The sequence below is a fragment of the Lactuca virosa genome, chromosome 7, assembly GCF_052849685.1.
Source record: "Lactuca virosa cultivar CGN04683 chromosome 7, Lactuca_virosa_CGN04683_v6, whole genome shotgun sequence".
Taxonomy (NCBI): Eukaryota; Viridiplantae; Streptophyta; class Magnoliopsida; order Asterales; family Asteraceae; genus Lactuca; species Lactuca virosa.
The window spans coordinates 95,316,177-95,343,126 of NC_136432.1; positions in this window are offsets into that span (position 1 = coordinate 95,316,177).

Genomic DNA, 26,950 nt, shown 5'->3' on the forward strand with positions numbered 1-26,950 from the left:
TTGATAGTAGAAGTATGGGTATGGAGGAAAGATTGATGAAGGCGGATACAGTAAAAGGGATGCTATTAAGGGAATACAAGGAGAAGAGAAAAGAACGCATGAGAGGAAACTATAATATCTAAGCGGGTAAACGGTGATATTATATGATAATTTAAAACATTATTTGTCATTTTATTTGTGTTATATTTTATAGGTGATATTATTTAGCTTCAACACCGGTATTCAAAATTATAGTATTTGATATCCTCAACAAGCAACTTGAAATTGCTGGAGTTTTGAGCCCCAACATAATACGCTGGCGTCACTAGATCTGATTAGGCATATGGAAAGATACCAGAAGGATAAGATGTTTATTACAAGGAAAATGGAGATAGGAGATGATGAGCTTATGGATATATATATTAAATGGATGCAGAGGCCTGAAATTCTTTTGAGAGTATACCAAATTTATGATGGTGCAAGATGATGCTTTTTGAAGTCTTGAAGATAAATCTTTGGTTTGATATTGGATTTTGGCGATGGGTGGCGTTGTTATTAGGAAAATTTGTTATAAGGAGTTGTATCTTAAATGTATGTGGTTGTGAGGCTCATGTTACTAGTAGAAAAAAAGGCTTTTAATTACATGCATGTGTTATTTAAGGGTACAAATGACATGTAAATGTCTGCCCTTGAAGCCTTATTCATAAACGAAAGATGACAGACATCTGTCGGTCATTCATATATGACATGCATTTACGACGAACATTGTATGCCGTAATTGTTTATGTACTTTTATAAACGACATGCATTTACGACGAACATTGTATGCCGTAATTGTTTATGTACTTTTATAAACGACATGCATTTACGACAAACATTGTATGTCGCAATTTTTATGTACCTTTTGAAAAAACATAAATACATTTATGAAATATAATTATGACATACAATTTGTATGTCGAAGACTTAATACACAAAGTCTAGAAAATGGGGGTTTTGCCAATTAATTCCTTACTTTTTATACATTTTACCTTATTTACGTTTTTATTCAATTTCCATAAGTGCATTGTTATTTTCTCAATTGTTAAAAAAACATTTAGGAAAGACAACAAAATTACCTCAATGTGTATATGACAAAGTTACCTCAATAACAAGCACTACCATATTATTATTATTTTTTTCTTTTGAAATCCTAGTTTTGCTGTCTTATTACCTAAAAAAGATGAAAAATAGTCTTTATAGCATAAGTAAATTATAAATTAAATAAACATTAAGGAAACATATAGAAGCCTTCACATTACGTTTACTAATTAAATTTCTCTATTTCTTCCTTATTGTCGGCCTACAACAACAACAAAAATGAACAGATAAAAATAATTAAGTAAAACACATGAAGATGACATAAAAAGCGAAACATGTCCTAAATTACCTTAATAGCCTCATCTAAATCGGCTATTGCATCTTCTCTACTAGATTATTTGTGTATTGTGTAATAACTCTAAAACTATATAAACTTACACCAACATTATTGATGGTAATAATATGAATCGTTTGGATTATTGGCGAGAAATGGTGTAGAAGGTTGTTTCTAAACTTTCGAATTGGAAATTTAAGACCTTATCGATAGGAGGTTGACCCTAATCAAATCGGTGCTCGGTGTTGTTCCAACTTACTTCATATCAATTTATAAACCTCATAAAGGTATTTTATCTAAGTTAGAAACGTTATGAAATAAATTAATCTTGGGGGCTGAGATGGACGAGAAAAAATATCTCTTGTTAGGTAGAAAAATATTTTAGCTCAAAAGAAATATGAGGTCTGGGTGTTAGTATTTTGTTTGCTCTTATGGGGGTTTGGTGTTTCTTGACTAACCTTATGGGTCTTTGGGTATCGGTCATGTAACGCCCAGATTCGTTAGGTAAAACTCTTCCATTAAAAAATCTTTTAACCTTGGACTAGACTCGAGTACGTTGGGCATACACAAGGTACGCACGACGTACTCCCTTTGCATGCGCGGATTGAGGTGATCCCTACGTACGCTGGGCATACCCATGCGTACACAGGGCGTACTCAAGCCAGAGGCAAGCACTAAATTTTAGGGTTTGCAACCTATTTAAGCACATTAATCCCTTCACCTTCTTTACCTTATCAGCCCCCATTGCCTTTTAGTGCTAATCTCGAAACCCTAGCCATCTTGAGGGCATCTTGAGCTTACAAAGAGATTTTGGGTGTTCTTTTGTGATTTTGAAGAAGAAGGATGCTTGAGGAGAAGCAAAGGAAAAGAAGAAGCTTGTAGATCCAGAGTTTGTGCATCATTTCTAGCTCATTGGAGGTATAAAGTCTGAAATTGTTCATTCTAAGCTTATATCTAGGTTTAGGGAAGAAATTAGCATCTTTTGGTCCCATAACTTGGTCTTTTGGAGTATGGGCTAATCCAGACCATTTAAGCTGTCCTTTTGTACTCTTAGAGGTGCATGAAGTCATAAAAATCGTATCTTGAAGGTTAAGACTCAACCATGCATGAGTTGGTGACCATTTAAGAGAGAGAGAGAGAGAGAGAGAGAGAGAGAGAAGGCTTAATTCATGCTTTGAGTCCCATTAAGGCATGCAATAGCATAAAGTTTGCAACCTTATGGCTTAATACACTTTTATGAGCTTGGATATAAATTTTGGACATTAAAGCTTAATGGGTTAAGACATTGGAGCATCTTTGGGCTAACTGACCAGTACGCCATGCGTAGTCCTGTGTACGTTGCACGTACTGGGCTAGCGTCCCAATTCTGTATCAACAGAATACGTCGGGCGTACGAGCCATGTACATCGTGCGTACACAGTCTGTGGGCTTAATGGATTTTTGCTCGAGTTTTGTTGGGCTTTTGCCTTGTGTAGGTTTGGGCCTCAGGCCTTTCTGTATTAGCAAGACATTTATGGGATTTGGGTCATTTTGGAGCTCTTGGGCCCATATTGGGCCTTAGGGTCTTTTAGTTTGGCTTGGAATGCCTTTTCGGCTAGTATGGATTTGGGCCTTGGTGGGGTAAGCCCAATGAGGCAAGGGTTAAGCAACCTTTTGTCTTTAAAGCCAAGGCTTAGGGTTGGACTCTCGGGTTAGACGATTGGCAAAATTCCTAATTGGGGTTTTATACTTGTGCCCTAGGGAGAGGATTTTGGGAGTCAGCCGTTGAGTGTGATTTGATACCTTCAGTCTGAAGTGAGTTTCTTTCACTGTATCCATGGGTCGAAGACACCAATGTTGGCCCACTAGTTTATACTTGTAGTATTATGATTGTCTTTGTGATAATTGTATGTTATGCCTGTATTTGTTTGGTGTCTTTGTGATTCTTTTGTTATGATATTATGTAGTAGTGGTAGGGGTGAAATACACCCGATACCCGGTTTAAATAGACCGAAGGGGATTGCAAGAAGCCATATATGCTTGATTGTATCCGGTTGAAATAGATCAAAGAGGACAGCAAGCACCCATATATGCTTGACTGTATCCGGTTGAAATAGACCGAAGGGGACCGCAAGCACCTAGACAATTGACTATATCCAGTTGAAATAGACCGAAAGGGACTGCAAGCACCCATATATGTTTGACTGTATGTTTGTATGGTATGGGGTATTCTGTGGGAGCTCACGAAGCTTTATGCTTATGGTTTTCAGTTTATGTTTCAGGTACTTCCAACTAGAAGGGGAAGAGCCCGACCTGATCGCACTAAATCCACCTATGATTTTCCGTATTATGTGATTTTGGGAATTTGTACTCTGATCAAATGTTGTTATGATACACTTTCGACTGTTTTGATGTGATTATCATATGTTTTGAATGAAATTTAAAAACAAAATTGTATACATATTTTTGAGACGTTACAGGTCATTAAGACCATTTATGGTAATTCTGGACATCTTGGTGTGAACCTTTCTTCCACAACGAATTCGACTTTGGTGGATATTATCAACATTGTGGATTAGCTTAATGGGCTAGATGCGCATTTCTTACAGTTGTGTAACAAAAAGATTTGGGATGGTGTTTCTACTTCTTTCTAGATTGATTCGTGGTTAGGTGGCATGGTGTCAAAAAATCATTGTCCCTAAATTTATAACTTGGAGAATTATAAATACATTACTATAAAGGACAAGTTGAGTAATAAGTCCTTGATGGTTTCTCTTCGTAGATCTCCTAGAGGTAGGACCAAAAGTCTCCAATGCGAGGGCCTGATTTTGCCTTTTGATTCTATTTCTTTGTCTCCAACTCCTAATAGATGTTGTTGGTCTTTTTTGGGTATGGGTGATTTCTCGGTGGTTTCAATGCGTTCTTTTATTGATGAGAAGATGTTACTTGTTTCGACTTCTCCTACGTGGTGGATTCAGGAAGTTTCTATCAAAATAAATGTGTTTGGTTGGAGGTTAGCTCTTGATAAATGCCCTACTAGGGTCATTCTAGATAGAAGGGGTTTGGATATACCTTCTTTGTTATGTCCGATTTATGAAGATGCGCTCGAGTCTTCCTCTCATCCTTTCTTTTAATGTTCCTTTTCGGCTAGCATTGTTCAACAAGTGAGTCGGTGGTGGGGTATATTGGTTCCCATTTATCTTCTTAGGCAGATTGGTTGGCTTGGTTTAAGGATTTTGCGGTTACCGGCTCTTGCTAAACTATTCTCGGAAGGTGTTTTTTATGTTGCTTGGTGAATCATTTCGGAATTCAGAAATTATCGGCATTTTGAAGTGACAAAACCGAAAGCACCTTTCATTTTTAATAATATACTCACTAAGTCTTAAGGATGAGCGAAGGACGGAACGGGTACCGACCCGTACCGTTCCCGATTTCCCGAAAACCGAATTTGGTCGAAATTCAATCCCGAGTACCGAACCAAATTAACATTACCGGTACTGGTACTGGGAATGGTACCGGTTTTCGGTACTAGTACCGGTACCGACGGTACCGATTCCCGAATTTCATGTATTTGGAGTATCAAGTACAATCCCATATTTTTCAATTATGTACAGTTCGGTACCGGTTCTGGTGCGGGATCGGGATTTGGGACAAACTGTTCATCTCTACTAAGTCTTTTTTTGGTAATGTCAGGGATAAAAAGACATTAACCGGGTGGGGTAGCTTCAAGACCCAAAACTTACTATTATGTAATTTTTCTCTTTTTTCCCGTCTAGTTTCTTGTTAGACCGGTCTTTTGTAATAAAATGTTGCCATTAAAAAAATCTTTTATCCTAAATTAATAAATTTAAAAGGTGAAAATTTGTTTGAGGCATATGCTTACTCACTTCACAAGCCTCATTGGTCATCATTTCTGTCCCACTTCATCCGAAAACAATCTACAAGACCACAACATTTCCAATTCATATGAAACATAAGTAATGCAATTTGGCATGATCATCGGAAACCAAAAAAACATAATATTATTAAAACCCACCTTGCGAATTTTGGTGATGCTTGTTTCCTGCCTCTTTTTTTGTTTAGTTTCCTACATACATAAAGATATACAAGACTTGGTAAATACATACAAGCCCCTATAAACTCTACAATGTGAAAAAAGAGAAGGGCCGATGGTTATCTCAGGACGTAAAAGGCGCATGCCATCAAGGCTAGCTCCCGAATGTAACAACTCAAATGACAGTTTCTAATTGTTTAGTTTCTATTGTAGGAAGTTTGTACTTATCGTCTTTGGACTACGGAGAAGGATTTTCATATTTCAAAATGAGCGGAGTTTCAGATTAAACCACAATATTTCTTATAACTTGTTTTTTAATAAGAATATATTTCAAAACAATTATAGATCTATCTATAGAAGAAATTACAACTTTCGCTGCTTGGAGTAAGCTCATTGTCACATACCCACATACGTGGCTTACCCCAGTCTCGACATTTCTTAAAACCTAAAGAAACCCATAAAAAAAACTCGAACTTAGAACTTAGAACTAATCGTTATTGATTCATTGAGAGCATAATTATAGATGGCAATTTGAGGTAAAAAATAATTACTCAAATAAATAATCAATTAGTAGTAACTTGTTATAAGGTATAACCCTATAGGATCATATGTTATTAACAATATTATTATACAATGACTCTTGGGCATACAAGATTTTTCAAGAAGAACCTTTGTATCTGAAAAATTTTCCATTCCAAATTCTATAAAAAAATTTGGTACATGACTCTTAATTTATGAAAAATACCATCATGACTTTGATATATTTGTAAGGCAAGAAAGATTTTTTTTTCCTGTCATGCTCCTTTAAAACTTTTTTTACTTTAACTGTTAAAATTCTTTTGTATGTTTAGGATCCGTACAACCAAATATAATATCATCCATATAGATTTGAACCAATATGAGAGAATCTCCATCCTTTTGTGGAAAAATATTGGATCTAAAAACCATGCTTAAACTTTAAGATTTCACAATCTATGTTAGTGTTTCGTACAAGGCATGTAGAGCTTGTTTTAATCCATAAAGAAATTATCTTAAATATAGTAAATTTTAGGATACTTATCGTTGACAAAATTCAGAGGTTGCTCCACATAGACAGAATCTTCCAGTTCTCCATTGAAAAAAAGCACACTTCGTATAAATTTGATAGACATCAAAGTTCTAATGTGCAACATAAGCAAGAAATATTTTCACATTGGCCAAACGTGACACGGGCCGACCCAATACATCAAAGTTCTAATGAAGCCCACTTCTCCATCCAAGAAGAATAGCGTCCGGAAGCAAGAATGAAAGGCGTGGGCACCAACATGAACCTTGAGAACTGCAATCGTCAGATACCAATCACTGCCTTTGAAAATCGTACGAGTGTCAATTTGTGTGTGCAGATCGAGGAGTCGACACTCTATAGTCGAGGAAGTAGGAGTGGAAACACTCTAAATCGACTGATTTCTGAGTTCGATTTCTCTCTAAACCTGCTGCTAATGGAATTTTTTCTACCTCTCCTCTAATTTTTGTTTCTGAGTTCTATTTTGATCACCTCTCATTGTTAAACAGATAAGACTAAGTTCAATTTTTTTTAACCTAAAGCAAGAGACAACTAATGAAAGCATGGTCATCAACTGATTTGGGTAAGTTCTCTTCTCTTCAACTGATTTAGATTTTTCTTTCTAATTTCTTTCTTAATCTGTTGTCATCAATCATCACTTATGGACCGGTTTGTTTTAGCTTTTTAGGAGTTGGAATGTCGGATTTTTTAGAAGTTTGAATGTTGGATATTTTATGATTTTCATTTTCAACATGAAGCAAGAGACAACGAAAGAAAGGACTGATTTTTTATTTCTCTTTAACTTATTTGGGTGAGTTCTTTTCAACTGATTTCGATCTTTCTAGTTTATTTCTAAACCTGTTGCAATCAATCTTTTCTCTTTTTATTGTATGTTTTATGAGTTGGAGCTCCGATTTGTCTCCTGTTTGAACTCGAAATCTGTTTGCTTTGTATTTTATATTTATGGTTTAAATTTGGCTTGAGTTAAAATTTTTGGCTATGGTTTGCTTCTGATAAAAATTTCTAAAGTTTCTATACTTTTTTGTTCATGTTTCTAAGATAAAAATTTCTAAAGTTCCTTTCTATACTTTCTTGTTCATGTTTCTGTGAATCACGAGGCATATTATTTTATTGAACTTTTGATTTCTATTTATTTAGAGATCTGTTTTGTGGCTACTTTGATGTTTTGTGTTCTTATTTCTAGGAAGGTATATTTTTATTTTATTGTTGTTATTTGACAATAGTTTTTAAAAATGGATTCCTAATTCTAATTCTACGATTCGTTTTTCAGATATGACATCTTCAACGCGGAAACGAGAATAACGGATATGTTCCGTAATGTGTTGGTTACATATAGAATATTATTGATGATGTTGGTTACGGTTGCTTACGTGAAAAACATTTTTTTAAAATTGAAACTTTTGAAAGTGATTTTATACAAAATATTGATTATTTTAAGATAAGATACGGAAAATAGCATTCAACATGAGCATCATGCTCCCCTCAATGAGCATCTTGAGTTATGTATGATTTATGTCTAACAATATACATTTAGGTGAATTTTGAATAGGTACCCACTTCTTTCCACCACAAGTTTCAATAGCTAAATGTCCGCAAAGATCATCTAGACCAACCGTACTGAATTTTAAAACCATAAAAATATATAAATCAATTTTTCTAAAATTTGGATTAAAATATCAAGAAAAGAACAAAAATTATAATTTACTATTATATATATATATATATATATATATATATATATATATATATATATATATATAGAGAGAGAGAGAGAGAGAGCGAGCGAGCTAGGTTCAGATGTTTAAAGTATTTATTGTGTTATTGTATGCATAAATGTGGGCCAATCAAAATTTAAAATAAAAATAAATAATTAAATAAATAAATAATGGTAAATAGGTAATTTGATAATTAGTTTCCACAAATAATATCTTATAATTATGGTAACCATTGGCTTCAACAATTATTTTTTAAAACCACCTCCAATGTAAACCGTAACCCTAATCAAACCATCTCCATCTCTGGTCGTCACCTCCATCCTTATGCCTCCCACCACCGGCCGCCACCCTACCCTCTTGGTCGAAGTACTACAGAGATTCTAGAGAGAGAGATTTTGATCGGTTCGGGATGAGTCGGAGCTTAGGGATACCGGTGAAGCTGCTACACGAGGCCGCTAGTCACATTGTGGCGGTAGAACTCAAAAGCGGAGAATTGTACAGAGGAAGCTTAGTCAAATGCGAAGACAACTGGAACTGTCAAGTCGAAAACGTTACTTTCACTGCTAAGGTTACTCTCCTCGTTTCCCCCAATTAATTTCCAATTTTTATTTTCCGTGATTCGGTGTATTTTGTTGATTTTGCTTTTCTTATGATCTTGTTAAACCCTTGATTTGAACTTTTCTCTTGGGTTGTGTATAACGAATTAAGATACAATATGATGGTTTCTAATTATTTAATCATTTTGGTAGTAATGTACCAGAGAATCTGTGAAGGGGGTTATGGAATTTACAGATTGATTACATCTTTTTTGGAGGCGAAATTTATCTGATTCATGAGTTTATACTAAATATTTCCAGATGGGCAAATTTTTTTGTAGTAGTTACCATCTGCTTCAGATGAAATAAAACCACAAGATAGAGAAAATCATCAAACTTCAGTCTTTCAGGCTCTAATTTTGTTTAATTTCAACCTGCAACTTAAAGTTTAGTCTATAATCTAAGCTTGACTACAAATTCCTTTTTTCTTTATAAATTCTGTAAGGTAGTATTTGCAAAATCTTTTCCTTCAAGATTAGTCGAATCAAAGTACACAAGAAACCTTTTTTTTGGTTAAAGAACATCATTTTTTGTTCCTTAAAAGTAAAATTATGCAGAAAGAAGGACCTAATTCTTACTTCTTAGAAAGCATATGCTGGAAATTCGCTTAAGGTGCAATCAAGTGTTTACAATCTCCTAAATCATTTCATTCAGAAAAACTGGACCATTACTATAATAATGATTTGGTGTTTATGATGTGCTGGGTCGGAATGATTGAGCAGTTGTTCTTGCAGGTCAAAAGAAAAGTCAAAATTGATGATTTGTGGATGCCAAACTGCGAACGAACGAAACTAGGCTCGCACTCAGACCCACGAACATTCGTTGACTGTGATTCACAAGCGAACCTATGCTTGGGTTTGGGGTATAATCAACAGACTTGGAACGAAACTGGAACGACCCTCTCATCCGAAATTGAAAGTTGTTTTGATGCACACCAAGCGCTCGCTAAAATGCTACAATTGAATGGTATTTCTTCGTTTATATTATTCTATCAGAAAAGAATGTTTTTTATGATAATCATGAACATATTCTGTTAGAATTCCCCGAATTAATATAATTATTGGTAAATGAATTCCAATTCTATCATAATGGAATCACGAATTCCAATTATGTTGGAATGGAATATGAATATTTTCTCACTAATTTATTCATTGGATTTGTTTCTACAGAAGCTGATGCTTGAAGAACGGACCACAAAATTTGAACGACGCCTCTTAGCAACATTATTCATTTAGAATGTATTAGTGTCTTTGTTAGATTTTGATGTTTTTTTTTCCAGATTTGAAAGTTTTTTTAGTTTTATTCTTTAACAATAAATGTAATTCTTAGCAATTGTTACATGTATTCTATAAGAATTAATATAATTTTTGTTTTAATTTTTCAATTGATGGTTCGAGAATTTTGTTATTCTACAATAAATTTTTAAAGTCATGATCAAGAAATATGTTCAAGAATATTTTTATTATTTTGTGGTTCAAGAATATTTTAATTTTTGAACATACTTAAACATATTCTGTCAGAATGTCCGAATTAAAAACCTTATAATTTGTAAAATTGGATTTTTAAAATTAATAGAATCTATGATCCCTTAAAATATACAAATTTCATTTATTAAATCTATGTTAATTGACTAAAATACCATTCTAGTTAAATTAAATGGTATTTTTCAATTATATTTAATTCAATAATATGTATTAATCACTTTCTTAAAATAAGTAATTTTGATTGGCCCACATTTATGTATACTATAACACAATAATTACTTTGAATAGAATAACTAAGCCTATATATATATATATATATATATATATATATATATATATATATATAGGTAAACGTTCAAATGAGAGCCACTAAAAGTTAAGAACCACTAAGAACCCTTTTTATAAAGGGTATTTTTGTCATAACAATAACATCTTATATCTGTAACATTATAAACTCACATTTGTTAACAAAACTAGATCAAATGCATTCAAACTTTCTCCCAAACTCCAAGAACTTTCAAACCTGAACACCACCTTCCACCTACTGCAGCCACTATTGTCGGAAACCTTACCACCACCACCGTCGCATCCTTACCGGCGTCATGACCTCTTTCTTCCTCGACAGATCTGATCAACTGTTGTCTCTCCTTATCCTCTCATCAAAACCATCAGAATCCACTCAGATTTGTAGATCTGAAACTGTAGATCTGAAATGTCTTAGATCTGGAATAACCATTGTCATTATCGGGAGAACACTACTACTGGAAGATTGTTGTCGCGTCCCTGTCTTTCTTCCACCACCTCCGCCACTCTCGATGTCCAGCTCTGTAATTCTTCGGTATCCTCTATATCTATAATTATCCGACAACCTCCAGATCAATGTTTTTCTGATTGTCGCGACACTAGATCTTTCAGATCTGCAATTTTTTGAACGTCGTTGCACCAGATCTTCCAGATATGTGATTTTCCAACGACCGCGACCTCTTTTCACTCCTCTCGCCTCTGCTGCGCCATAAACACCACCGCTAGCACCTAGGGGTGTTCAAAAATATCTGTATCCGAAATTCCGATCCGAAATTCCGAATCCGAATTATCCGAAAAATCGGATATCCGAATTTTCGGATATCCGAAATTTCGGATATCCGATTTTTCGGAATCGGAATTGGATAGTGTTTTTCAGATTTTTCGGATAATTCGGATATTCGATATCCGAAAATTTTGATTTTAGTTTATACATTATTTGTTATTTTAATCACATATGTCTTATAATTTGAATGTTAGTAACTAAAACATATTCATAATACCCTTAAGTAAATACATATATTACTTCATATGCCTTTCTAATTTAAAAATATGTCTTTCTAATATAAAACCTTTCAAATTTGAACAAAATTGCAAATTTTCGGATATCCGTTTTGGTATCCGAATTCGTATCTGAAATTTCGGATATCCGAAACTTCGGATATCCGAAATTTCGGATACGGAATTGGATACCAAAAATCAACTATCCGAAATTTCGGATATCCGGTTATGAACACCCCTACTAGCACCTCCACATATCAAATATGTTCCACCACCGACACCTCCTCCTCCTTCTGCCTATCTCCACCACAGCCGTCGTTTTCTCCTCCAAACATCGTCTTCATGTTGCTTCAGATCTGCTTCGACAATGATCTATACGGTAATAAGATCAGATCTGGAATATCTGAAGACTCTAAGGAATATGACAATCTCAGATCTGTAAATCACATCAGATCTGGAAATAATGTGCACACAAGGTGTTTGATGAAATGCCTCAACGAGATCTGTAAGTTTTTAAGTTCTGAGTAAGTGTTTAAAATTTTGTTTTAAGCTTTGAATCAGTGTCTGAAGCATATATTATAGTATGAATTTTGTTTTTTTTTTTTGGTTTTTTGCAATAAGTTGTGCATTTTAGTGTTTGAAATATGGAATTAAGCTATGAAATAGTGTCTGAAATGTTTCATCAAACTGTAAATTCTGATTTTTTTTTATCCAAATCTAAATTTTATGTGTAAATGAGTTGTGAAATTAGTGTATTAATCTGTGAATTTTATTTAGAACTTAATATAATAAATTCACATTTTAATATACACAAATGCCTCCAGATATGAATGTATAAATATAAGTTTTAAGTTGAGAATATTGTTGTAAATATATAAGTTTTGTGTATTAAACTGTATTACACTGTGAATTTATTGTATTAAGTTATTAGTTTTATGTATTAAGCTGTGAATTGACTGTATTAAACTATGAATTGACTGTATTATGTTTTTTTAAAGAGACAGTTGACTGTATTAAGTTATTAATTAAATGTATTAAGTTGTAAATTTTGTGTATTAAACTGTGAATTTATTATATTAAATGGTGAATTTTGTATATTAAATTGTGAATTCACAGTATTAAGCTGTGAATTGACTGTATTAAGCTATGATTTTTTTTAAGAATTTTTTGTTTAAAAAAAATCATTATACAAATATATGATTTTCTCTAAATTTAAATAAATTATATAAAATATAAACCGTTATATTGTATAAATAAAACTTTAAAAGAAATACTAGCCTTCATATTTAAAGGTATATATATAAGTTTTAAGTTCAAATATAACATTTTTGTATATTAAACTGTAATTTGTTGTATTAATCTATGAATTTTGTGTATTAAACTGTGAATTGCCTGTATTAAACTGTGAATTTACTGAATTAAGTTGTGAACTTTTTATTTATTTTTTTCGTTAAAATATAAATTATTTATGTATGAATGGTTGTATTAATTTTCTTGTATAAATATGTAAGAATGTAACAGTTTTTATAATTGTTTTGCATTAAACTCTAAATTATTGAATTAATAGGTTTATTAAACTGTGAATATACTATTTAAGTTGTTAATACATGATTTTATATACAAATCGGATTTGGAAGAAATGATGGTTACAACAGTGACAGAAGTGTTTGACGACAGTGTGTTGTAGTGGTTGGTGATAGTAGAATTTGTGTTTGACTTCTTTGAATTTTTGAATTATTATAAACTTAATTGTATTAAGTTGTGAATTTTGTGTATTAGACTGTAAATTGACTATATGAAATTATGTAATATATATATATATATATATATATATATATATATATATATATATATATTGTGTTACAATGCGAATGAAAACATTAAACTGTAAAAATTATGAATTTGTCATTTTCTTATCAAAAAAGACAAGAAAAAAATGATTTTTATATGTTTAATAAGCATTTATATGTTTAATAACTATAAAATGGAGGTTCTTAGAGTTCTTAATCTTTTTTTGTTCTTATTTGAACCTCTTCCTATATATATATATATATATATATATATATATATATATATATATATATATATATATATATATATATATATATATATATATACACACACACACACAAAGGTTCATATGTTCTAACTATTTATTGTGTGGATGTAAGATTGATTGTGGACCAATCAAAATTTAAAAAATAAATAATTAATTAGATAAATATATAAAAGTAATTTAATAATTTGATAAATAACTTCCATGAATACTCCCTATAATCATGTTGACTTTTAGCCTTATTTATCCTCTTTTATCTACCGTCGTTCTTATTCCCTCTCCACCTTCAAAAACCATATTCCGCGTATGATTCCAGATTATGGCGTCGCACCACTCCTTCACTTCTCATTCTCCAATCGATTACCACGATTTCAGGTTCGGACCATGATAATTCTCTTTCTCCAATCTACTAGTAATTTTCTTTGTTCCTTTAATTAAAACGTTTTTTGATTTAATCGATTATATGTACTTCGTTTTGGGTAATCGATTTTGTGAACTCCCTTTCTGAAATCGCTTATTGCATTGTTTGAACCAAATTCTTTACAACTTATTTGAATTGATTCTGACTTTGCAATAATCGATTTTTTTTTCCTTTTATGAATACGACGTCTTTGCACTTCTGCAACGATGACCCTTGTCTCAAAACGCTTTCATATTTTTTTCTTGCCTTCGTCTACGAACAGATGACATTACCAATAACGCACTGATGTTGGTTAATTGAAGACCATCGATCAACTACTTGTGCTAATAATTCCATTCAGGGACCCTCATCTCCTTTTTTTCTTTCTTTGTTTGCACGTGCATATCATCAGTAAGGTGTTGATTTCATTTATTCTGTCGGAAATTGTGGAAAACTGAATGTATGTTCTATTTATAATAACTATTGTTTACATAAATATGCTCAGGCAGTAGTTGGATTCAAAGAATAGATAATCTATTTAAAAAGATAAGTGCAATTAACATGTTATTATTCATACTTCATACAATGGAGTGAATATATAGACTTGGAAATTATCAATATAAAAGTAAATGTTTATTTCACAAAACTAATCATATGGTCTGTGTTCCCATTTTTTATTTGTATACTTCATTTGCGCATCTTTTTGTTTGAATTGAATCACTGTATTATGAAAGTACTATGAATAGTTTGACCATCGACCATCTTAATGCTATATACCTTTCTTTTTAATATTTTATATTTAAAATATTTAATTTGTATAATGTTTGTATAGAAACTGTAATTTTCAAGTTGAAACAATCGAATAACTCGAAATTTGATTTTGGTTATTATGCCACTTAAATTTATAAAAATCCCATCTAGCAAGAAGCAACATGTTATCTTTTCACATGTTATTAGTCAGGTGCCAATTTAAATAATATACAATCATGGAGTTAAATGTTTCATTTGTAATATATATATATATATATATATATATATATATATATATATATATATATATATATATATATATATTTGTAACAGGTAGTTGCAAGAATCTCGTCTTACAAAATGTAATTCTTATATAATGTTAGTTTCACAGAATATCATTCTCGTAAGAATGGTTGGAATGAAGTCGACTCTAAACTATCGAAGAAGATCAATTGTATTTGTTGAAGAATTGTATACTTAAGTATGCCATGTTTTTTAGAAATTTATTTCATTTTTATGATACTCTGTTAGAATATGTATAATTGTATTAAAATGTATAAGACTATTAATCTGTAAGAATATGTATGAATCTACATTATGATGTCTATGAATATAGAAGGATCTTGTTATTTTTCAACTAATGGTTCAAGAATGTTGTCTTTCTTCAAGAAGTTTATTTAATCAAAATATGTATTCTTTTAGAAATATGTATCCTTGCAACTTATAGAAAATCATTCTAACAGAATATCATTCTGACATAATAAAACTGGATGTAATTAAAAATTACGCTAGAATTAAAAAGGATTAATTAAAAAAATCAGAATTTTTAAACCAAAAAAATTAATTATCCCTAAAAATATGGAAATTTTCTTTTTTAAATATATCTCAATTGACTAAAATACCCTCATAGTTAAATTAGATGGTAATTTTCAATTATTTTTAATTTAATAAAATTTATTAGTCATTTTCATAAAATAACTAAAATGATTGGTCCACAATCAACCTTACATCCACACAATAGATAGTTATAATACAATAACCTATATATATATATATATATATATATATATATATATATACACAACTGATGATGAGAAAAATATGCACAAAAGTATATTTTATGTCTTCAATATGTCCATCTAATGCACATGCACTTCTAGGCTAATGGTATCAGTTGTATTGGAAATATACCATTTCTTTAAATGGACAAGAGTTCCAAGTCCACGATGGACAAAAAATATAAAATTATGAGTAGGCCATTTGTAGGTTTATGTTAGCTGTTTAAAAAAAATTAATCAACAAGTTAATTGTGCAAGATGATATAATAAGGCTAAAAAGACACCCATTTGGCTAAATAGACAATCCAATCATTACTTTTGATCATCTTTATTAAAAGGGTTATTGTCACTGTAGCCTAACAAACTCTAGTATATTGGTTTAAATGGTCATCGTGACTATTTTTTGTATTTGAAGGGCACAAGCTTGTATTTTTAGGTTTTAAAAGGTCATTTTGGAAATTTTGAAGGGGTCACCGGGTGACCCCATCATAATTATCAGTTTGCAAATGCCACGTAACTAATCCACATCATCATCATCATCATCATCTCTCTCTCTCTCTCTATATATATATATATATATATATATATATATATATATATATATATATATATATATATATATATATATATATAGTAGCCACTAAAGATATCTTGTTGGCAACAATCTCATACCCACCGTCTTCTTCTTCCTTGTCTTCATCCATCAACGTTTCCATCATCATCCACCACCGTGTAATACACCATCCTCCCTTCCTTCTTTGCAGCCGGTGGATCATTTCCCTATATTTCCATAAATACGTGGTGTACATCACAACAAGTGGCTCGTAGACAATTTTTCTGGTCTAGCTCCCACAGTTTTAACATCCTTCATAGATTCGTCATTTTCATCTACTAAAACAGAGACGAAAAAATCAAAACACGAAACCAATTTGAGTAATTATTAAAAAACGAGATTAAATTACGATAGAAAACTCACGTGATGCTATGGTTACACTAGTGTTGTTGCTTTTGCTGTTCTCGGAAGCCATAGCCATAGCTTGTGATCTTGTGATTCTTCGTGATGATTGTGGTGTCTCTATTGTTAACCCTTTAAGTTTCTTTCGAGTTAATCAAGAACACCGGAAATTACAAAGAAAAGAAAGAGAAATTGGAGCTATTGAGTGGGGAAAAGGAGAAATCATCAAGGGATTTAAGAACGATTTATGGCGATTGAGAATTTAGGGTCTTTAGTCGGACCGATTTCGCCTTCTTGAATAAGAAGATCGACGCGATTGATACAGAAGAAATCGAGAAGTTAAGCAACAAATTAAGTATCGATCAGAAAGATTCATTTTTTTTCCAAATGTACAGATTTAAATCAAATGATTTCGTTTTTAGGAAGCAGAAGAAAGAGAGAGTGATTGGTGACCCGAAATCCGTTGTTCCAGTTGTGTTTATTTCATTCAAATCGCGATGGGGTGCAGCCGTTTGTGCACAAACACAACAAACAAGGAATCTGGCTCATTGGATCTTTAACACGATCCCAGGAAGAAACCCTTGAATAATTGCCTTTATAGATCCACTGTAATGATACGATTACGAACAACCTCATTCAACAATTCAAGTTTCACAAAAAAAATTATCAATTTTTGGTTCAGATCCACTTACATATTGATAATGGGTTTCAGAAACAGAACAACTTTCTCAATTGATTCAATGTTGGCCAAAGTTTGAACAAATGCTATAGGAATCATGATTTTTGGGTTCGCCGTGTTGATTAAATTTCAGGTTAAATTTGTGCTCAGAAGACAAATGACTTCGATTCGTGTCGGGAGTCGAAACTATGGTGGTGGTGGTGCTGGTTTGGGGGATCACTTGCTAGCGAGATAGAATCAGGACGAATGGAGAAGAAAATAGATTCCAAAGATGTGCAAAGATCATGGCATATGTGTAATAGAGGGTTGATGGAAGTAAATGGGCGTAGCAACTCTTGGCTTACATGACAATGATGAGTCGACTCATAACTGAGTCATTGTTGACTCACTTGCTTAGTTAGCAGTTAACAAGGCAGTGTAACCTTTAAAAATGGATAAAGGTACGAAATTAAACCCTTCACAAGCAAAAAATAATCATGAGGGATCATTTAAACCAATATACGAAATATTGTTGGGCTATAGTGACAATAACCCTTTTTAAAAAGACAATTCTAGTAATTAATTAATGATTAAGAAACACCATTAATAATTAAATAAAAACTATTTTTGTACTTTTAATTATTAAATATTAAATAGCACATATTTTGTTTATAAAAAAATTAGTATATTTTTAATGTGTTATTAAAAAATTATTTTATACGGTATTTTTAAAAAATTAATATTTTTAAATAACTCATTTCATTTAGTCTCTTAGAACCTCAATACGCTATCAGCTCACATTCATTTGGCCTACATCTCATCTAACAGATCATCACCATTCATTTGTATATATTTATAGCTTCTATTGCAGATTATAATTAAAAAAAAGTATAAAATAACAAGTAAACGAGTGATAATCGATAATGTGGAGGAAAAGTGTGCGTAAAAAAACAGTGTTCTAAAAATAATATATATACATTTTTTTAGTATAATAATTTTTAGTGAGAAAAGAAAATACATTAAAAACTGATTTAAGAAAAAAAAATTACCATTTAATTTATATTGAACATGTTAAAAAATAAAATAATAACAAAAAACTAATATATTAAAATAAATAATATCTAAATAATAATAGTAATAGAATAGTATTAAAAAGGAAAACCAAAAATAATTATTGAATATTATAACTAGTTGTGAGACTCATGGATTACATGAGTTAATTTTTTTTAAAGTTAAATATAAAAGTCAAAATATTTGAAAATTTTTAATTTATTAGAAAATAAGAAAAATAATGAATTACTATAATGAAATTGTTTTTTATTTTTAAAATTTAAACAAATAATTTTTTTTTTAAGATAAATTGGATTGATCAGTTTCACAATCATAGATATTTTAATTGTCATCGTACAATGAGTGAGATGACAAACGGGCAACAAGCTGTGCCGCTAAGCCTTTTTGAATGGTAAAACTAATTATTTTAAAGACTACATCCGAAGATCTAGAGAGTTGATTAATAAAAATGATATCCATATATTACTATATTTATTGCAATTATTACAATAAAATACTATGTAAAATTTAATAAACTAGAAAAACTCAAAAAATAACATATAAAAAAAATTTAATTGAAAATAACTATAAAATGACATTTGACAAATTAAATGAGAATGTGATAAGTAAATATATATATATATATATATATATATATATATATTCATTTATCAGAGTATATTTTTAAATAGGCTTTTTTGGGAAAACAAATGTAGCATCATTACCATAGGTGTCCATGGGATGGAAGCACTCTATAATAAATTACACCAAACCAAGGCCTAAAGAGAGAACAGTGGACACGTAGGCTTTACATAAAATAAGAGAGAACAGTGGACACATAGGCTTTACATAAAATAAGATCCAGATTTAGATTTTAAACGATTTTATTGAAACGTATTTGAAAATGAAAATGAGTATGTTGTTCGGCTAGCATAAACGTCTTCTCTCTTTGCAAACCCACCCAAGTTTGAATTTTTAGGGCCTATAAATTTTGGATGATCATATCACTTGAAACACCCGAACGGTATTAGGTGTTACCTTCTCTCGTTAAGAGTGCAAGTTTGAATTTTTAGGGCAGCCTAACGGTATCCGGTGTTGCCCTCCCTCCTTGAGGTTGATGGTTCAAGTCTCGTCGTGGACGTAGGTGAATTTAAGGTGTAGTTTAGAAGTGGGTTAGATTTCCGTTTAATAATAATAATAATAATAATAATAATAATAATAATAATAATTAAAAAAAGATGAATTTAGAACTAATTTAGAATTAAATTAAATTTATGGTTCCAAAAAAAATCATATCACTCAAAATTACACAACCTACACGACCTTCAATTTCTTTTATTAAATCGGTTTCCAAAGTTTGATGACTCAAACTTTATAAATTTACTTTGTCCATTTTTAATTAATTTACATTTTAATTTTAGTTTTTCTCAAATGACAATTCACATTTCTTGGTTTATTTTTTTTTATATATAAAAAAATTATATTCACAGGATCTTTTGATTTTTTTTATTTTTAGCAAATTGCATACAACCTTCAAAATGTGATTAAACGATCCACGTTTAAACCCGTAAAGGTTGTCCCGGTGAGAGATCTTGCGACCAAGCAGTGTGATCCAAGTTTAAGAAAAAGAAGAAATTTATACACAAGATGATCATCATTAACGTTAAATCCTGAAATTACATAGCGTCGATCATAACAACCATAAGCAGATCCACAACCAGCACCCTTATTAACCTAAAAATAACAACACAAAAGAAAAAGCGAAAGATAGTCCAATAGTACGACTACATGCTATGAATACATAAAAACTACATAGCAACCATATCACAACACAGTGTGAGCAGATCTGCAACCGCCCCTCGCATACTTTCAGTGGTGGTGGCCATGTGGATGTGGCTTATGTGGTGGTGGAGGGTGGTGAACCACATGAGGAGGAGGGTGGTGAACGACGTGAACCGCTGGCGGAGGTGGGTGGTGGACGACTGGTGGAGGTGGGTGGTGGACGACTGGTGGTGGGTGGTGAACGACGTGAACCACTGGCGGAGGAGGGTGGTGGACCACATGAGGCGGTGGATGATGGTGGTGGGGAGGGGATCTAGGCATCTTCTTTCTGTCTTTTTAGAATCAAAACTCAAAGCGATTCGAATTTGTGAATTGTGATGGTGTTAGTTGGGTTTGAGAAAGATGGTGAGTTTATAATGAATAGAAGTCAAACAAAAAGTCTAAGAAAACGTGTATGTGTATGTCACGGTGTTAGGTACTATCTACCTTATCCATGAATTGAAAATGATGTCCAAATTCATCTAACCCACACAAGATTTTAAGTCTTTTGTCTTTCTGTATCACATCTGAAAAACATATAATACATCATATATTTTCAATATGACAGAAAAAATATCTAGAGAATATTTACGTTTTCATTTTATATATTTTCCTTCTTTATCTCTTTTCTCCTATCACGATTGAAATTTTATATTAATAAGTCCAATGTAAAACGATTTTCTTATAGGCTCCCTCCTCTCCCCTTTAATTCCCTCCACCACCCATCACATCCTTTGCAAACTACAACCCACTTCCTCTCCAATTTCGATCTCCGTCTTGTTACTCCAATCTTCCTGATCAAGACTCTTATTAGATTTGATCTATGTAAAAAGACTTTTATTTTTGTCTGTAAATAATTAAATTTACAGAGTGTTATTTTACCATTTGGGTTATTCCCTTATCAATTTTTCTGAATTTATGTCCTAATAAGGAAGCTTTGTGCCTTGTCAAGAAAACTAATTTGAGAATCAGTTTCGAAATGAAGAATGTAGAAACCTTTTCGAAATTATTCGCTCATCAAGATTGAGATTTGATTTGTACTCAATGTTAGTTCCCGTTTAACATAAACTTTCGATTGTGTTATGAAAATGAATGGAAGTAATGAGTTGACATCATATATGGATTTTGATTTTTATATTATGTATTTTAGTTTGCTTTTCATCGTCGGTTAGATATCTTAATGTATTTGTGGTCTACGAAAATTTTAGGTGGTGTTGAATATATTCTAAGAGAAGCGTGATCTTAAAAAGAGTTACGGTCAATAAACAACATTGATTGTGGTTCTTTAAAGGAAAAATGTTAGAAGGGCTTGTGGCTCAGATTAGTTTTCTCCGGGCACTTTTCACTTGTGAGGAAATAAAAAAGGTTGTGTGGGATTGTGGCTCGACAAAGGCTCCAGGATGGGTTTCGTTTAGTTTTATAAAGCGACATTGGGATATTATGGAGGATTATGTCCTTGATTTTATCACTCACTTTCATTCACACTCTTTGATTCCTAAGGGGTGTAATGCCTCGTTCTTTATTGAGATGTCTCACCTATTTTATGTTGATGATGTTGTTCTTTTTGCTCCTTGGGATCAAACAAATGCTCTTCATATTGTTCGTATCCTCAGATGTTTCTTTTTGGCTTCGGGTTTGAAAATTAACTTACTCAAAAGTAAGTTATATGGTGTGGGAGTTAGAGCGGATCAGGTTTCTAATATGGCTCATTGTGTGGGATATATCTCTGATACTCTTCCATTTTGTCATTTGGGAGTCCCAGTTGGTCAAAATATGACTAGACTTGTGGCTTGCTCTTCTATCATTGATCGTTTTAGAAGTAGATTGGCGGGATGGAAAGCTAAAAGTCTTTCAATTGAGGGGAGGCTTACTCTGATTAAAGTTGTTTCGAGTTCGTTAGGCAGCTACTTGATGTCTGTTTTTCTGTTCCAGTTACAGTCCTTAACACTCTTGAGAAGATGAGAGCTAATCTTTCTGGGGTGTCGATTTGGATGATGGACGTATGCATGTGTTCGATGGGATCGGGTACTAGCTTTTCGAGATGATGGGGGATTGGGAGTTGGAAGTTTTTTTTTTCTTATAATAGGGCTCTTCTTATGCGGTGGCGTTGGCGTTTCTTTCATTACCTAAAATTGTTGTGGGTTAGAGTGGTGAAAGTATTGTATGGTTCAGATGGTCATGTTCCTCCTTTGATCGCGAGAAGAACTTGGACAGGTCCTTGGAACGGGTCTCACAATTTTTTTTGGCATGATGTTTGGTTAGGAGATATCCCTCTAGCTACTTCTTTTCACATGAGTTTTGCTTTGGATAATCACCGTACTTCTATAGTCAGAGATCGGATGAATATTGGTTGGGATATGTGCCAATTTAGACAAGTTCCTAGAGGGGTATTAAGGAGACTCAGTGGGTTAATTTCTAGATGCTGATGCAGGGTGTCCATCTAGATAACTGTCCTCATAGATTGGGGTGGTCTCTCGATATTTCTGATATGTTTTCAGTTTCTTTAGCTCGTTCTTTCCTTGATGGTGGGTTGATTACTTCGGGTGATAAAGCTACGAGATGAAATAATCAGGTTCCTGTTAACTCGATATTCTATTATGGAGGGTGCAGCTTCAAAGTATTCCTACGAGAGAAAAACTTTCTTCTAGAGGGATTATGGTGACAACGATCATGTGTCATGTCTGTTTGTGTTCAGTGAAAACCATCGATTATCTTTTCGCAGGTTGCCTTGCTTTGATGGATATTTGGAGACGTATTGCTATCTTGTGGGGTATTCGTCTTCCTAATCAGATTTTTGTTCTTTCCCTTCTATATTGGTCTGATGCGGTCATGTTGAGGGCAGACCACGTAATATTTTTGATGCAGTTGTTATGACTACGTTTTTGTGCATTTGGAATTTCAGAATTGCTACTATATTTGGAACGGTTCAACCTAAAAAGGCATTGTTTTTTGACGATATAGTTGATAAGACTTTCTTTTGGATTTCGAATAGATGTAATAAAGCTAAGTTAGGTTGGTCTACTTGGCTTCATAATCCTTCTTATGTTATCATTTAATTGTTTGTTCTAGCTCCTTGCTAGCTTAATAAAATTTTGTCGTTGCAAAAAAAAAATTCCGTATTTGTACTTTAAAAACATTTTCTTAATTTTCTAAATTCTCGTAGCTAGTACACTTTCATCTAGGGATATGTAATAGAACGTGTAGTCAACCTAACAACACACGTGATTGAAGCATAAATCATTTCTAGAAATAATATTAGAGCTTAGATGTTTATACCCATAATCATGTTTTAACTTCATCCGACAAACATATTTCATTCAAAGTTAGTTGCAAAAAATCCTATTGTTGTTATGTTTTGTAGTGACCATCAAGAAAACCAATGTCTATCACTTTCTAGAGTTGGGTTATTCTTGCAAAGATACATATTCACTAAGGACAACTATATGTCGTTTTGTCTAGAGTAACAAACAAAGAAGGGTTAAAGATGATAACCATGGGTGAAGAATGAAACTTACCAAACACAACGGTTAACGTTGTCTAAAAGGAAATACTTCAAGATTCGTAGATATTATATTGGTCATCTCGACTAGATTGATGGTGCTTGAGTACATTTCAAAAAATAGGTTACTTAGATTGTGTCCCTAGTTATTTGTCTTTGGCTTATGTAATGTTCGTATGAATATTTTTATTAATTTCTTAAATCTAATCATATTCATGGTCGACCCTAGCACATGCGGGGTGTACGACCGTACATGGCTCGTGTCATTAGGGTGCCCGAAGTTTTAATTTGGCGTGGTTCCGTCTAACCGTCGCTACTCTGTCAAAATCCATCACTAATATGTCACTATTTGTCACTAATATGTCCTGATCTATTGTTAATCCAAAATTTTAGGCCGTATGTTTAACTTTTTCAAAGATCAATACAATCAACTGCATATATTATGACTATCACCTAGATTTTAAACCTATATCGAATTATTATATTATCCCCTTCAAAAGATAAAAAAATATTTAAAATTTTTTTTAGAGACAACGTTAAATAAAGAAATTACACAGCGTCATAATAGCAATAAGCAGATCCACAACCAACATTCTTTTTAACCTAAAAATAGAAAACAAAAGAAAAAGAGAAAGAGAAATATAGTCCAATAATAAGTCGACTTATCGACTACATGCTATGAATACATAAAAACTACATAGCAATCCCCTTGCATAATTTCAGTGGTGGTGGCCATGGCCATGTGGATGTGGCTTATGTGGTGGTGGAGGGTGGTGAACCACATGTGGAGGAGGGTGATGAACCACTGGTGGAGGTGGGTGGTGAACGACTGGTGGTGGGTGGTGAACGACGTGAACCACTGGCGGAGGAGGGTGGTGGGGAGAGGATCTAGGCATCTTCTTTTTGTGTTTTTTGAAACAAAACATGGAGGGTTCGAATTTGTGAATTGTGATGGTGTTAGATGGGTGTGATAGAAATTGGTAGTTTATAGTGGATCCAAGTCAAACAAAAAATCAAAGAAAACTTGTAAATGTGTATGTGGCGGTGTTAGGTACACCTTAGCCATGAATGAATTGAAAAGGATCTCCAAATTCATCTAACCCACACAAAAGTTTTGTAAGTCTTATCTTTTTAGATCACAAAAACATAAAACAGTTTTAGATATCGACATAGAAAATATCTAGAAATTCGGTTTAGCCCGATATTTGAATCTTGTATGTCTACCATTTCACCATCAAACTAAAAACTTTTGTTTTATGAGTCTAACTAATTATGGCTAACCATGTCTTGTGTATAATGTTTTAAAAACCGGTTTGAACCGGCCGGTCGCACCGGTTGGACCGGGAACCGGCAGAAGGAGCGGTTCAACTATCACCGGTTTTACATTGATTTCTGAACCGGATTGAACCGGCCGGTTTTTAGAAAAACCCGGTTGAACCGGTCAAAATAAACCAGTTAAACCGAATAAAAACACATGAAAAAGAAACATTTACATAATAAACTTTGGTGATTTTTTTTCAAATCTATTTGGTTTTCTCTAAATAAAAGCATATGGTAAATGTTATAATATTTTTTGATGTGTTTGTATTCATCTAAAACTATATTTCGTTTCGGTATTATACTTTATTTTCTTTTTGACGTATATGGATTGATATAAAACACTAAAACTTATGGTTATGTGTTATTTTAATGTATTTGGATTCATCTACAACGTATTTTATGTGTATTTTTAATGTTTGAACTGGTAAATATCAAATTCATACTTTATATATGTATGTATATGTAGGAAAATAGAAAAAAAAACATGAAAACTATAGAAACCGGTTCACCCGGCAGTCGAACCGGTTAAACCGGTTGAACCGTGAACCGGTCACCATACCGGTTCAACTAAAAAACCGGTTTTTAAAACATTGCTTGTGTCTTATCCGATCATTGAATCAATAGTGAGAAGTCGTATTTGTTGTCGTTTTATGATTTTTTTTTTCTCTAGTGTAGGCCGAAATAAATACAGTTGACACGAAAATATTGTAATTTTAAGTAATTGGTATGTTAAAATATATATATAAAAGAAATTATACTCCCTCCGTCACAAAATAATAGTCTACAGACAAAAAACACACAGTTTAAGAAAACATTAATTACCATTAACTTTATTAAATAAAATGACAGTTTTACCCTTCTGTTGCATTTAATTCTATGGTAGTTGCATTTAATTTTATGGTAATTTAACTAACAATGAGGGGTATTATGGTAAAATACATGTTTATTTTTAGAAGTAGACAATTATTTTGGGACAAACCAAAAAGGAAACATGGACTATTAATATGGGACGGAGGGAGTATATTATAACAGTAATGTGTTTTTTATATAAAGTATAAACAATCGAGGTGAATTCAACAAGTGAATGTGCATTAATTGCAATGTTTTAAAAACCGGTTTTTTAGTTGAACCGGTATGGTGACCGGTTCACGGTTCAACCGGTTTAACCGGTTCGACCGCCGGGTGAACCGGTTTCTATAGTTTTCATGTTTTTTCTATTTTCCTACATATACATACATATATAAAGTATGAATTTGATATTTACCAGTTCAAACATTAAAAATACACATAAAAATACGTTGTAGATGAATCCAAATACATTAAAATAACACATAACCATAAGTTTTAGTGTTTTACATCAATCCATATACGTCAAAAAGAAAATAAAGTAGAATACCGAAACGAAATATAGTTTTAGATGAATACAATCACATCAAAAAACTTTATAACATTACCATATGCTTTTATTTAGAGAAAACTAAATAGATTTGAAAAAAAAAATCACCAAAGTTTATTATGTAAATGATTCTTTTTCATTTGTTTTTATTCGGTTTAACCGGTTTATTTTGACCGGTTCAACCGGGTTTTTCTAAAAACCGGCCGGTTTAATCCGGTTCAGAAATCAATGTAAAACCGGTGATAGTTGAACCGCTCATTCTCCCGGTTCCCGGTCCAACCGGTTCAAACCGATTTTTAAAACATTGATTAATTGACATGGTTGAAATTTAAGTTGTATGTGGATGCGACGTTAGGGAATTTGCAAAATATATAAAATTTTATTATTTGAGCATTTAACAA